The 14,203-nt window shown below is 40.0% G+C and overlaps 1 protein-coding gene and 1 pseudogene across 2 annotated transcripts in view; one reads left to right on the top strand and one right to left on the bottom strand.

Annotated features, from left to right (window-relative positions):
• The window catches only part of KLHL32 (kelch like family member 32), a 244,098-nt gene that overhangs the window by 104,530 nt on the left and 125,365 nt on the right, over window positions 1-14,203 (top strand). The gene's annotated exons all lie outside the window — the stretch shown is intronic.
• On the bottom strand, window positions 2,096-11,083 carry LOC102483125 (mitochondrial import inner membrane translocase subunit Tim9 pseudogene; annotated as a pseudogene).

Genomic DNA, 14,203 nt, shown 5'->3' with positions numbered 1-14,203 from the left:
TATATATATATATATATATATATTTATGGTACCAACTCTCTTAATAGCCAGGTCATACACAACATATATATTTACATATATCCTATGTATTGCGTTGTCAGAAAAATCGAGATGTTGGGATATATTTACATATATCCTATGTATTGGGTTGTCAGAAAAATCGAGATGTTGGGACCAGCAGATGGCGTAATGGTTACATTGCTGGACTCCCATCTAGTCAACCTTGGTTCGAGTCCTTGGCCCGGTGGCTTCAACTCATGCCGGGCACGCTTGTGTGCATGCCCAAGATCCCGAGAGGACAATGGAAGAGAATGGATTATTACATGGCCATCCCCCCGGGGGTGATTTCTTGCTTTCTGTCACTCTGTCTCTCTCTTCTTTTTGGCGAGTGCACGTGCCCCATAGCAAAAACCTCTCCAAAAAATACAAAAAGAAAAATCAAGACATATTTTTTTCTGTGCAAAAATGCATCATGACTTTTCCAACAACCTGATATGTGTTTCCTAAATACTAAATATATATTTAGTATTTTCATGTATATTAAAATACTTAATAAATTTAAAAATAAGTTTATGATAGAGCATACTGAGAGAGAGAGAAACCCTGCCCTGGCCTCAGTCAGGCCACAATCCCTTTCTTCCAGTCCAACAGCCCGCCAGGATCTTGAGCATCCATGCATGCTCCTGGCATGTTTTAAGACTCACTGGGACATTGGCCTGTGGCTTCCAGCTCCACAATCTGACACCCTGCTGACTGCCACAGAGGCTGGACCTTTCTCCCATATTCTATAAACCTGTAAGGTCTAAAAGAAGATGGAAAGCCATATACCTCATTTTATAAGACTAGCATAGTTCTACTATCAAAACACAAGGGCAGTGCTATTCTTTGAATTTGTCTCCTGGAAATTCATGTATAGAAAGTCACTAAGTCATTGTCATGATGTGGAGAGGGTGGCGACTTGATCTGATTACAGTGTTGAAAGATGGGGTCTTTGGGAGGTGATTGGGATTGAATGAGGTCATCTGGGTGGGGTCTTTCTGATTCTTCCTGTTATCTTTTAAGAAGCAACACATAGACATAGACACAAGCTCTTGCTCTTTCACCATGTGTGATACCTTACACCACCTCAGGGTCTGCAGAGTCCCCACTAACAAGAAGACTGTCACTGGATGTGGTCCCTTGACCTTGGACTTCCAAAACTAAGCAAAATGAATGTCTAGTATTTATAAATTGCCCATAATCAGGTATTACTGTTATTAGCAACACAATGGACTAAGTGGAAATGAAATTGGAATCATATCTCACTTATTAATATAGATACAAAGATTATAAAATATAAACAAATTTAATAATTTAATATCTAGTCCTCAGCCTATCCATTACTTATTTCTGGAAGTACTTGGCCTTGGGACTCCACACTCTCTAGGTTTTCCTCCTCTTCACTGGTTGGTGCTTCTCGATCTTCTTTGCTAGTTTTGCCTCATCTCCCCAGCTTCTTCTTTTTTTTTTTTTTTAAAGCAAGTTACTATTTTATGTATTTACCAGCAATTTGAGGCAGACATGAATGAATAAGAATACTTGGAGGATGACGCCGACAGAAAATGTTTCAACGTATTCACAGTCCAGTCAGAATATTATGGCGCTATAAACAATTGTTCAGTGATATTTCCATTTATTTCACTTTCAGTAATAAAAATTTTTTCTATCTCATACATGATTGAACATATAATTTGCTTTGAAATGAACAGTCATGATTGAAGAAACAATGGTTTACTTTTCTAATCAAGTGACCAAGCTGCCAAATCTTAAGGCCTCAACAAAAGTTGCAGTGTATTATTTTCATTTAACAAGACCATCTAATTTGATTATCCTTGGTATACAATGATTGTTTTCATTTAACAACAAGACCGTCTAATTTGATTATCCTTGGTATACAATGATTTTGTTTCTCCAGTGGTTTCCATTTGCCTAACAGTCATGACCAACAGTTTAACATGGTAACTACTGCTTTTGTGGATTCTATCAGATGAATCCTCACTTCCAGTGCAATAGCTGTTGGCACGCTTTCACTGATAGTCCATCCATCCAGGCCTCTCTATCGTGGTTGGCCAAGGAGTCCTGCTTTGGGTGCCAGGGCTTCATTCTGCTGAATATGATTTTCCTGAAATCTCATGGATAGTCTTTGTGGCATTTTTAGATACTTCTGTAAGCAATGTTCTGAACAGGTGATCTCTTCAGGTTTTACTTCTCTTGTAGAGTCCTTAACGCAGTCCAAAAAGTATGTTCCTAAAAGTTTATTGTAGGTTCCAAGAAATTCCTTAAACTGTTTGATCTGATCAGATTCTGGTATCTGTGCAGCTGTATTTTTGTGGTATGTTTATTAGTCACCTTTTCTGATGCATGAGTTTCCTTTTTGTTCCAGAAAAGTAGCTGTCCAGCCTTTGCTTGAATGTCTCCAGTGAGGCCTGTTTTCTTACTTAGGCACAAGCTGTGGAATCCGACATCAGTATGAGGCTGGGGGGCTGCACCATGGATGGAGTCCAGGAGCAGTGAGGGTTCAGGTTGGGGAGGGCACCACAGCCACAGTTAGGTCGGGAGGTCTTCAGGTCTTCCACGAATCCCTTGGGTTTTAGTCCGTGTTTAAGACTTGTGGGAGCAATATGCTGCTGCCTCCTCCCCAGCTTCTTAAAATTGGAGTGACCCAGGGGCCAGCAGGTGGCCTGGTGTTTAAGGCACTGAATTCCACATGACTGACTATGTGGTTCAAGTCCTGGACCTGGAGGCTTGACACTAAATAAAATAAAATGGGGACCAGCAGCTGATGTGTTGGTTAAGGCACTGAACTCCCATATGGCTGACTATAGTTCCGATCGTGGACCCAGCAGCTTGAAAATCATGCTAGACACGTGTGTGTGCATGCCCAAAATCCCAAAAGGAGGATGGAGGAGAAGAAATTGCAGCCTGGCCATCCTCATTGGGGGGAGGGACCTCTCATTTTCTCTTTCTCTGTATCTCTCTATCTCTTGCCCCTCTGATGAGCACAGATGCCCTATGGCAAAAAAATCTAATAATTAATTAAATTAAATAAAAGATGAGGCATCAATTAAAAAAAAATTGAAGTGGCCCAGACTCAATCTTTGCACTTCTCTTTTTATACCAGTTTCCTTGGTGATCTCATACTGTCCCATGGTTGTGTGTGTGTGGGTATGTGAGTGTTGGTTGACTAAGAAAAATCAAGGCAAAGTATACAAAGCAAAGAGTTCATATGGTGGCCCAGAATATGTGCACCAAGGCCTTACATATTTTAGGATGATTTTAAAGGCAAAAATCACAAATGGGAGGAGAGTTATGTCGTTTATCAAAGCTTTTTCTTCTACTAAAAAAAGCTATTGCAGGAGTCTTGTACAATACTGATTAACTACATACTGTGATAAGGTTAGCAGGACACACAGTTACCTGGGATCATCATGCTTAATTTTAAACACTGGAAACAGAGAGTCTGATTTATTATTATAATAATAAATATTTTTAAAGTATAGCTAGTGTATGTGACTAGGGCCCATTACTCATGCCCCTGTCCTGGTAAATTTTAATATTCTCCACATTTCTTAGGCTGACTTGCCTCGTTTTCTGTGTGTATGCATGTGTATGTGTATATATATGTGTGTGCCTGTGTGCGTGCACATATGCATTTTTTTGTTTAATGATGTATTAGGGCTCCTTTTTAAAAAGAATTATTTTATTTAACTTCCTCCCTTCCTTTCTTGCTTCCTCTCTGTCTCTCTCTCTGTCTCTCTCTCTCTCTCCCTCTCCTTCCTTTCTTTCTTTTTTATTTGACCAGAGAAGAACAGAGTGTATGAGAGAGAGAGAAAGAAAGAGAGAGGGAAAATGAGAAAGCAAACCTTCAGGTACGGGACTCGAACCACCATCAGCCATGTGGGAGTCCAGCACCCTTAACTACCACACCACCTGCTGTACTCAAAGACTTACTAGGGTTCTCTACAGACATAGAACAAACAGGATGTATATATGGAAAGAAAGACATTATACAGAATTGACTCGCATAATTATGGAGGTTAATGAGTCCGAAGATCTACAGTTGGCAAAGGACAGCCAGTGGTGTGTAGTTTTAATCTCAGTTTGAGATACAGGAGAGCTGACAGTGTAGTTTCAGTGGGAAAGCTGGCATCCTTGAGACCTAAGAAGAGCTGATAATTTCAGTTTAAGTCTGAAGGTAGGAAAAAATCTAGTGTACCAGGACGAAGGCAGTGAAATAGAGGGAATTCCCTCTTATTCAGACTTTGTTCAATTTAGATTTTTTTTTCTTTTTTTGGAGAGGTTTTTTTTCACTATAGGGCACGTGCACTAGCCAGACAGAGACATAGAGACAGAAAGCGAGAAATCACCCCCCCAGGGGGGATGGTCATGCCGCAATCCCTTCTCCTCCATTCTCCTCTCGGGATCTTGGGCATGCACGCACACGCGCCCGGAGTGAGTTTTTTAAGCCACCGGGTCCGGGACGTGAACTGCGGTCGACTACGTGGGAGTCCAGCGACATAGCCATTATGCTAACTGCTGGTTCCCCAATTTAGATTTTTAGCTGATTGAATGAAGCCCATCTACATTACAGAGAGCAATATGCTTTATTCAGTATACTGATTAAAATACTGTCTCACCCAGAAACACCTTCAAAGACTCATCCAAAATAATATGTTACCAAATATGTGGGCACTAAGTTGATACATAAAATTAACCATCAGCGATATTTCCTGATTGGACCCTCGTAAAATCCAAAACTTACCTCCAATGGCCTGCTCATCATGGATGTGTAAGAGTCATCACAAACATAATGCATTCAAAATCACACCCCCAATTTCCTCCCACATACCACTTATTTCCATTGCAATAAATAGCAGCTCTGAAGTTAATGCAGGTCCTAAGTATCTACCTCATTTTTTACTCCTTTCTCTTGCATCTAAACTTCCAGCAAGTCCCATGGCTCTATTGACAAAATGTATCCAGATGCCAACCACTTCTACTACTGTCACCCTAGTTCAAGCTACCATCCTCTGTTGCCTGAAGTCTTGCAATATCCTCCTACTTTGTCTTCCTGCTTCAGTTCTTGATCTTTTGAAGGCTGTTTCAGTATTGCAGGCCCAGAGATCCTATTGAAAATCCAAGTCAGATTGTATCACTTCTGCTGAAAGGTCTCTGATGGTTTCTACCCTCATGCAGAATAAAAGGCATTGTCTTTTGGTTTGCACGATTCTACATTGTCATGCCTCCCTCCTACTACTCTTACCCCTTTTCCACTCAGTGACATTGGTCTTCTTATTGTTCCTCTAAATGCCTGACACGTGTTCACCTGAAGACCTCTGCCCAGCTGTTTCCTCTGTCTGGGTTACTCGCTCTCTTGACCTCTTTAGGTCTTTACTCACTATTAACTGGTACTTCACCTTGATTTAAGCTCAAGTATTACCTTCTAAAAAAGTAAGATTTTAATTTTATCTGTGATAACCTAATTTTTTAAAGAGGACTATATTCATGTATTATTTGTGTAACTGAAAATATAGTAAAGACAAAAAAGCCACAATTTAGTTTTCAAAAAAAACTTTTGAAGGTATAGGCCTGATTAGCAATAGATCTTTCCTCTCTGGGATTTTGGATAGTGTTTCTTCAGCAGTGACAAGATCCCGGGATCCATTGAAATACTTGTAAATACAAAACTGATCAGTGCCACCTGTTTCTTTTAATGTTAACAAGTAAAAGTGATTGCTATTAAAACTACATGTTATTTAATTTTTTTAAAAAAATTCATACTAGATCTCTTTGTGTAATAGCTGGGATTCAGGTGGGAGAAAGATGGTTCAGAAACATTGAGGCTTTATCTATGTATTCCTCCTTCCCATGAAAAAAAAGGCATTGCTATGTTGAGTGTGAGTTAGATCTAGAGGAGTGATGATTGTACCCATTCACCAGCATAGAACTTCTTAGATACTTAATGAATGTGTATATCTGGGAAGGAGATTTAAGTGTCTAGTCCTAAAGACTTGTGACCCAGCACATATTTCGCCATTTTCTCAGTTCCAGTTGGCTTGGTCTTACATGGACAGTATCATCTGAAGCTGCTAACCACTTAGGGTCAAGGAAAACTAGACACCTGGCTGCTTATACATTTTAGAGCTTTTAGCTGATTAGTTGGAGACCTCATATGGTAACTTGTGGTCTCTTCTCTTCAACTTGTAACTTTCTGGAAATGCCAGAATGTGGTTTAGATGAGGAATCTGAACTGCTGCAAATGGATTTTACTTTTCAATTCTAAGTTTAGTTTATTTCTTGAGAGAGAAATAATCCCTCTTCCTTGCCTTCCAACCCACCAGAATCATAGGCATGTGCAGGAGCACCTGGCATGCATTGGCTGACCCGCGGCCTGAACTCAGGCTTGTGTGTGGCTCCAGTGTTGTGTGATGGAATCCCACCACCGGCACCACCATGGCTGGGTCCTCTTGTCTTTTGTGAGGCCATTGTAACTTTAAAAACAAAACTACAAAGCAACAGAGTTACAGAAACCACTATAGACAGAAAATCACCCAAAGGTGAAAATGAGCTCCGTTTCTCACCTAAGTCATAACTGAGTGTTATTTGTAGTTAAAGTTGACATTCTGCATCTTGCATCTGATGATTAATCATTTAGATAGTATCCATGAGGATTCCTCAATAAATAGCTTTTAAATTTAGCCAGAAATAAAAAAAAAAAAAAAGCAGTACCATTAATGATGGCCTTGACGTTCAGCAAAGCCAAATTTAGCAGTCGATCTGACATTGTGTAGACAGCCTGTTATAGAGCCACACATCTGGTGGACATTCGATAAGCATTAATTGCCCAGCTGATAATAAACAGCTACACATCTGCTATTATAGAAGCTGCACACGGGGAAATAATCAGGGGAGGGTTGATTTTAGTTGTTCTGTGGGACAGGACCTTGTGAGCCCCAAGAGGTGTATTTTTTTTTATCATTATTATTAAAGTGCTTCCTAATTTCCTAACCTTTCACTAAAAATAGAATTCCTGAGACCAGCAGATGGCATAATGGTTCTGTTGCTCGACTCCCACGTAGTCAACCATGATTTGAGTCCTGGACCTGAAGGCTTAAAACTTACACCGGGTGCATGTGCATATGTGTGCACCCAAGATCTCTAGAGGATAGTGTAGGAGAAGGGATTAGAGTGCAGCCATCCCCACGGGAAGAGATTTCTTGCCTTTTTTCTCCTGGTCTCTCTCGGTCTCTCAGGCAAGTGCACATGCTCAATAGCAAAAATAAATAAATAAATAAAATCTCTAAACAAATAGAATTCCTTTAGTTAAATCAAGGTGAAGTACCAGTTAATAGTGATGGTCGTCAAATCTTACTTCCTTTATGAATAGACGGCTGAGAGAGCCATTTAAAAAGTCACTTTCGGGGCCAGCAGGTGACAAGGTGGTTAAGGCACTGGATTTCCATATGGCCAACTGTGGTTTGAGTCCTGGACCTAGTGACTTGAGACTCATGCCAGGTGGGAGTGCATGCTTGTCCAAAGTACCAGGAGGAGAGTGGAGAAGGGATTGAGTGGCCAATACCCCTCCACACCCCCGGCCAGAGTGTGATGTCTCACTTTCCTTTTCACAGTCTTTCTCTCTCTCTCTGGTGAGTGCACGTGTCCTATGATAAAAACCTTCAAAAGAAAAAAAAGTCACAATCACATTCTCTTTTTATGTTATCTGAATGAATGCCACAGAAATTGTTAAAATTTCAGAGTCAGATGACGATTATTTTTATTACCATGCTTGTAGTTCATCGTGCTCATTATAGTGAATGGAGAATGGTGATTACTGGTCTACCTTTGATCCCTTTATTTAAGTTGATGCACTCATATTGAATATAAGTACTATGAAGCTAGAAAAATATTTATAAAGTAATACTAGCTGACATTTTTTATCATTTACAATATACCAATCATTGTGCTAAGATTTTGTATGCATTTGCTTCACATGTGTTAAAAGGTTAATTTTTCTGCCATATCTTTTAGAGCAATAACTTTCATACTAAGTTTTATTTAAAATAAGAATTTCACTCGTACATATTTGATCCCAGATATACAATCAACCTGAGCTTCATCTGCAAGAAGAACTCATATTTGAAATATAATAAAGCTGATGAGAATTTTAAACCTTTATAACCGAGTATTGAGTGAAAGCAGATGTTTTATAAAAGAAGGGGCAAGACTTCTGAATATGGGAACCTGATGAATTGGTTATCAAGAATTATTGGGATCTGTAGAGATGCCATGATCCTATTTACCATCTTTGTAAAAAAAAAAAAAATTGATTCAGAATGAATTCTCCACACTGTGAGGTGATCCAGCTGCTTGTTGAAGCAATTGCTTTTAATTAGCCCATCTGATGTTAATTGAATTCTAGGCTTGCAAGCCTGGATTCTTGAAAGATTGAATTACCAATATTCTTCTCATTTAGTGACTCTAAAATGATAAGAGATTTTATATGAAATTATGTATACCACTTTACAATCACAAAGCATGTATTAGATGATGTCTGATCTTGCTACAGCCCATGGAAATTAGTCAACCTCCTGTGAGAGTCCAGTAACAGGTAATGTGCAATTCTTAGGTAGGCAATGAGCAGTCATCCTTCTGAGGTCAACTGTGGCTGGGAAAGATGTCTGTAAGTCTAAACACAGTTATGCTTTTTTGTTTTTTGGTTTTTTGTTTTTGTTTTTGTTTTTAAGAACATAAAGGCCTGCTGATTTCCCAGTCTACCCAGCTGTTCTTGAGAGGGAGACACACAAGTAGGCTCTGAGAAAGTGGGAAAGTGCAGGGGTTCAAGTCCTGGTTTTCCCACTTACAAACTTTATCACCTTGGACCAGCTGCTTGACTCCACTGGTTCAATTTCCTCATGTTTGAAATACATTAAAAGTAGTAGTAACTTCATAGAATTGTGGAAATAAAAAATTAATTTAGGCCCAGCCACTGTGGTGTAGTGGCAAAATGCTGTGCCCTACAAAGCTGGAAGCTACAGGTGGAATGCAGGTTCAGATCCCTGGTCTTGAAAACATGCCAGGAGCATGCACAGGTGTCCAGGATCCTGAAAAGCTTGGGGGCTGGGGAAAGGAGATCACAGCATGACAAGACCCCATCAAGGATTATTTTTCTCTCTCTTTCTGTCTCTTGTGTGTGTATACACACTATCAGGGAAAAAAAATCAATTTGAATAATATTCTGATAGCAGGCCTGGTATATATGGTGAAGGTTGGGTAAACATGAGTTGTTTTTGTCATTGTTGTTCTTATTAAAACTACAGCTATAGGGATGACAGGTGGCAGGGTGGTTGAGATGCTGGATTCCCACATGGTGGACGACAGTTCAAGTCCTCAACCTGGTGGCTTGCTTTCTCACTCTCCCTTTCTCTCTCTCTGTCTCTTTCTGATCATAACTGAGGAATAATGATAATAAATAAAATTTAAAATAAATAAATCTTTAAAAAACTATAGCTATAAGAAGCCCCTAGAAGAAAAAGTTTGGTTTTTCTTATTGAATAAAATTCATTTCACCCAAAAGAAAATAAACAACAGCAAGCAAAATGGATGATTGATATAAAATACATTTGTTTACATATAATTTTGAGAAATAAATTTTATATATATAATTTTTTAGGATTAAAAGACCAACAGGTGGCATGGAGGTTGGGGTGCTGGATCTCACATGGCTGACTCTGTGATGTGAGTCCTGTTTCCAGCAGATTGAAAATCACACTGGGCATATGTGTGTGTGTGCCCAAAATCCTGAGAGGAGAATGGAGGAGAAGAGATTGTGACATGGCTATTTTTGCAGGGGAGTGATTTCTAACTTTCTCTCTCTCTCTCTCTCTCTCGTCTCTGTCAAGTGCACGTGTCCTATTACAAATGATAATAATAAATTAAGAAAAAAAGTAATCTCATTACTTTTTAAAAGGTGTTTGAACTCTGTGGATTATTTTTAGATTCTCTTTTCCCCATTTTATAAGATGTAGAGACTGCATTAGCACATCCGATGGACAAAATATCAGTTGTGTTTGCAGAAAAAGTAACTTGCACATTTGGGATAACCTGAACACTTCATATTAGTTGAGCTGGCCTTTTCTGCGTTAGATTAGGAAGGTTCCAGTGAAATGGTTGCTTAGCAACTAATGGAGTTAGATGAAACAGTTTGTTAGCTGGGGTGCTCGCCCTCCTCTGTGCATATGCCTAATAATGGGAGACTGCTCCAGTGTGTATTGCCTGACTCCCAACTGTCAAACCAAACTGATGAGTAAAGTGAAATATAGGAAAGAGCTTCCACAGCTGGACTGGGCACTTGTGGTCTTACACATTTGATTTTAGGTTAGAATGTTTAATGAAAAGACATTTAGAGAAGACGTTAAAAAGAAGGGTATGTGGAAGTGGACAGTGGCACAGCAGTGAAATGTGATGCTCTGCGAGGCAGACTCAGGTGGGAAGGTTCTCATCGGACCTTCCTGAGTGTGCTCAGCATGGGCTGGGCTGGCTGAATCTGGGGTAGATCCTAGCAGCGTGACCCTGTTGGGGGTGCTATATCTCTGTCTCTTTCTCTCCCTGTCTCTGCCACCTATGGAATGAATAAATAAATAACACAACAAGAGAGGGGCGATTGAAATTTTTGATCAGATTTTAAGAGTGATGATTAGTTTAGGGTGGCGGCTTGACTAAGGAATACCTAGAAGCCTTAAAGCTTTATTCTGGGTATGTCTTGGTGTTTTCAGAGATTAACTTGTGAGTTCAGATAGACTCGTTTGGGGAAGATCTGCCTACAGGGCAGACAGACATCCATCCACAATCAGTGAGGGGCTCAGAGAGCAGATACAGAAAGCAGACTGCTCTCTTCTGAGAGTGGCATAAAATTATTTTGCTCCCTTGGACAAAAGAACTCATGGCTCACCTGACTTTGGACTCCAGGACTTACACCAGCAGCCTCAGATGGAGTTACATCATTGACTTTCCTGCCTCTGTGACCTTCAGACTTGGGCCAAGTCATGCTAGCAGCATCTCAGGGTCTCTAGGTTGCAGATGGTCTGTTGTGGGGCTCCTCAGCTGCCGTATGCACATGAATCAATTCTCCCAATAAATCCTCTCTTGTGTATCTATATACATATCCTACTGGTTTTGTCTCTCTAAAGAACCCTGACTAATACACTTACATTGGCTTTCAAGAGAGCAGACTAGTAAGTAAAAACTGAGGAAATACCACATAGTCTTCAACAGTCTTTTAGAATGAATTTGAGGAGAGAAACAGTGTGTTTTAGTCCTTATTTGCTTCTAGTCCTATTTATAGACATTATGACTGCACTGATCACTCTCACTAGACCTGGATGTGGCCTCACAGTTCATTTTTATTTATTTTTTGTAGAGATTTTTGCTCTCTCCAGAGAGAGAGAGAGAGAGACAGAGATAGTGAGAAGGAAAGTGAGAAATCACCCTCCCAGGGGGGATGGCCATGCTGCAATCCCCTCTTCTCCGTTCTCTTCCTGGGATCTTGGGCATGCACACACATGCACCCAAAGTAAGTTTAAAGCCACTGGGTCTGGGACTCAAACCACAGTTGGCCATTTGGGAGTCCAGCAATACAACCATTATGGCATCTGCTGGTCTAGGCCTCACAGTCTTTAGCAGGGCTCCTTAAAACTATGACCGTGGCAGATTAGGCAGACAAGAAACTTTCTTTGTTACTCTTTATAGCAAATTTAAACACCTTAAAACCTTCTACTTTCTCACTCTATAGGAATGTTCTCAGTGATTTGCAGTGCTGAGATACCCACACAAAATTCCTCTTCACAAAACTTTAAAGGAGATGGACCAGAAAAATAAACCAAAGTAATTGGTGAAAAGAGAGGTGGTGTGAAGGATTTGCCTTGAGACTGTTAGTACTACCATCATCCCAGAACACAGAATGACTCACTCTTTCAAAAACCTTGTCCTTAAAAGGAGTCATCTTTCTTTTTATATCTTGTATTTCCTAAGCAGTGAGCCCCTGCTCCTCCAAATCTGGAGTTCAGTTTTCCCTTGCTGGGATTTGGACTTGGGCCTTTTGCCCAGATTACAGGATTTCTTGCATTGACTTTAAGCACTCACATTTTATGACTCAGAGAATTCAGATTAGATGCTTTTTCCAATAGGAGACATAAGATTTGTAACCAAATATCTGAAAAGCTGTTAGGCAGAAGAGAGAGAGTGAGAACTTACTGACATTTAATAGGATCAAAGGAGAAAGTTTTCAGGAGGATGATCGTGCTTTGAATATTCTGAATGTTTTACTAATACTTGAGCAAGGGACAGCCTCCCTTGCCAAGTGTTGGGTGTCTCTTCACTTCACATACTCAGATATGCAAGGGATGGAGGACTAACTGGACCTGCACCTCTCAAACATTTATATGCATGTGTTTCACCCAGGGCTCTTCTTTAAATACAGCTTCCCATCTGGCATGCAAGGGTTGGGATCTGAGAATCTGCATTTCCAACAAGTGCTGGTCTAGGGACCCTACCCTGAGTGGTGAGGGGCCAGTGATCTCTACAGTACCTTCCAGACTTAAAATTCTAAAACTCCAGTTACAGAAGAGAGGCTAGAGTATTGTTGTGATATCCACACACACTCAGTACAGCTTTGATAAACCATGAAAGAACTTCCTCTGATAACTCCCAGAAATCTTCCTGAATTCCCATCATATTTTCCTCCATACCAAATCCCCAACCCCCCACTACACATCCTCAGTTGCTTCACCTCCTCTTTTCTTCTCCATGATTTGGACCTTTTCTGATATTACTGTTCTCTAAAAAATGTCCTTTCCTCCTGCTTATAATCCGGATTCACAGACTGTTTCACATGTGGCATCCACCCCTTCCTGCAGACCCCAAATTCTGTCTTAAAACAGCCATCATAATGTAGGCAGGACTGCCTGCATTGATAAGAATGGATCAGAAAATCGCTTTACACAGAAAAGACTCATTTAGTAATGGCTTTCAAATGTGTTCAGTAAGGAAGAGTAAAGTGTTACTCCTAAATATCTGAAAGAGGCAAATTGGTGACAGATCAAAGGCTGGACTTTTTACATAGTGGGTAAGAAAGTATTGCGTTCCCATAGTCAGATGATATAACCTTAGACTAGAAGGTAACAGAAGCACCAGAGGTATAAGCAGAAGCCAAAGGATGTGAGTGGGTGACCTCAGGCTAAAGGCAAATATAGGGTGCCATTTTTAAGAATATTTAACAACTGACGAAGATACATACATTTGTAGATCATCCATCTTTTTAGTGGGTAACAGTTTCTGGCCTTCACATTTTTGGTAAGTTCTTTTTAAAAACTCAAGATAGCACATGTGCACACATGAGAATGAAAGAGATAAAGAGAGAGGGAGAGAGAGAGGGTGTCATCACACCACAATCCCTCTTCCCTATCCCTCCAGCTTTTCACATATGTATTTTCAGGTCACCCTGGGATCTGAACCCACAGTCAGCCATGTGGCTTCCAGCACTGCAGTTCAGTTTGCCACTGACTACGCCACCAGGCTTGTCCTCTAGCCTTCACCCTTCCTGTAATGTTAGCTAAGTAAAAAGCAACTTGGTTATGTCCTTTTTGACTCAATTCCTTTCTCCCCCTGATGATCCTGGTAGTTGAAACATGGCCATATCCAGAAGGAGGAGAACTCTAGAGAGACATAGGATAAACTACAGCAATACTTGTTTTGAAGGGCTCATTAGCACCATGTAGTTAATTTAGGAAGCAACCATGCCAAGAATGAAGCTGTGAAACACAGCTACATCCTTTGAATAAACAAACTACATATTTGAAGATGTTGGAGAAAACAATATGTAGCATAATTTTAAGTATATATATTTTTATTTCTTAAGTTTATGTGTTTCAAACAAAAGAAGATTGGTAATTTATGTTGCCTAATTTTATTTACAGTAATAGAATTTTACTGTTTTAGTTCATCCTATTATTCTTTCAGAATATTACTTTGTGTCTGAGAAAAAAAAAATTAAGACAGCTATAAATGTGGGGGAAAAACTCACCAACCAAACATCCCTACTTTTTCAGGTCATAAGGCTCCCCCAGACATATCCACCTCACTTTTGTATTTGTGAGATGAAGGAGGTAAG

Source organism: Tupaia chinensis, unplaced genomic scaffold, assembly GCF_000334495.1.
Source record: "Tupaia chinensis unplaced genomic scaffold, TupChi_1.0 Scaffold000478_3, whole genome shotgun sequence".
NCBI classification, from domain to species: Eukaryota; Metazoa; Chordata; class Mammalia; order Scandentia; family Tupaiidae; genus Tupaia; species Tupaia belangeri.
This window is presented reverse-complemented; position numbering and strand designations above follow the sequence as displayed.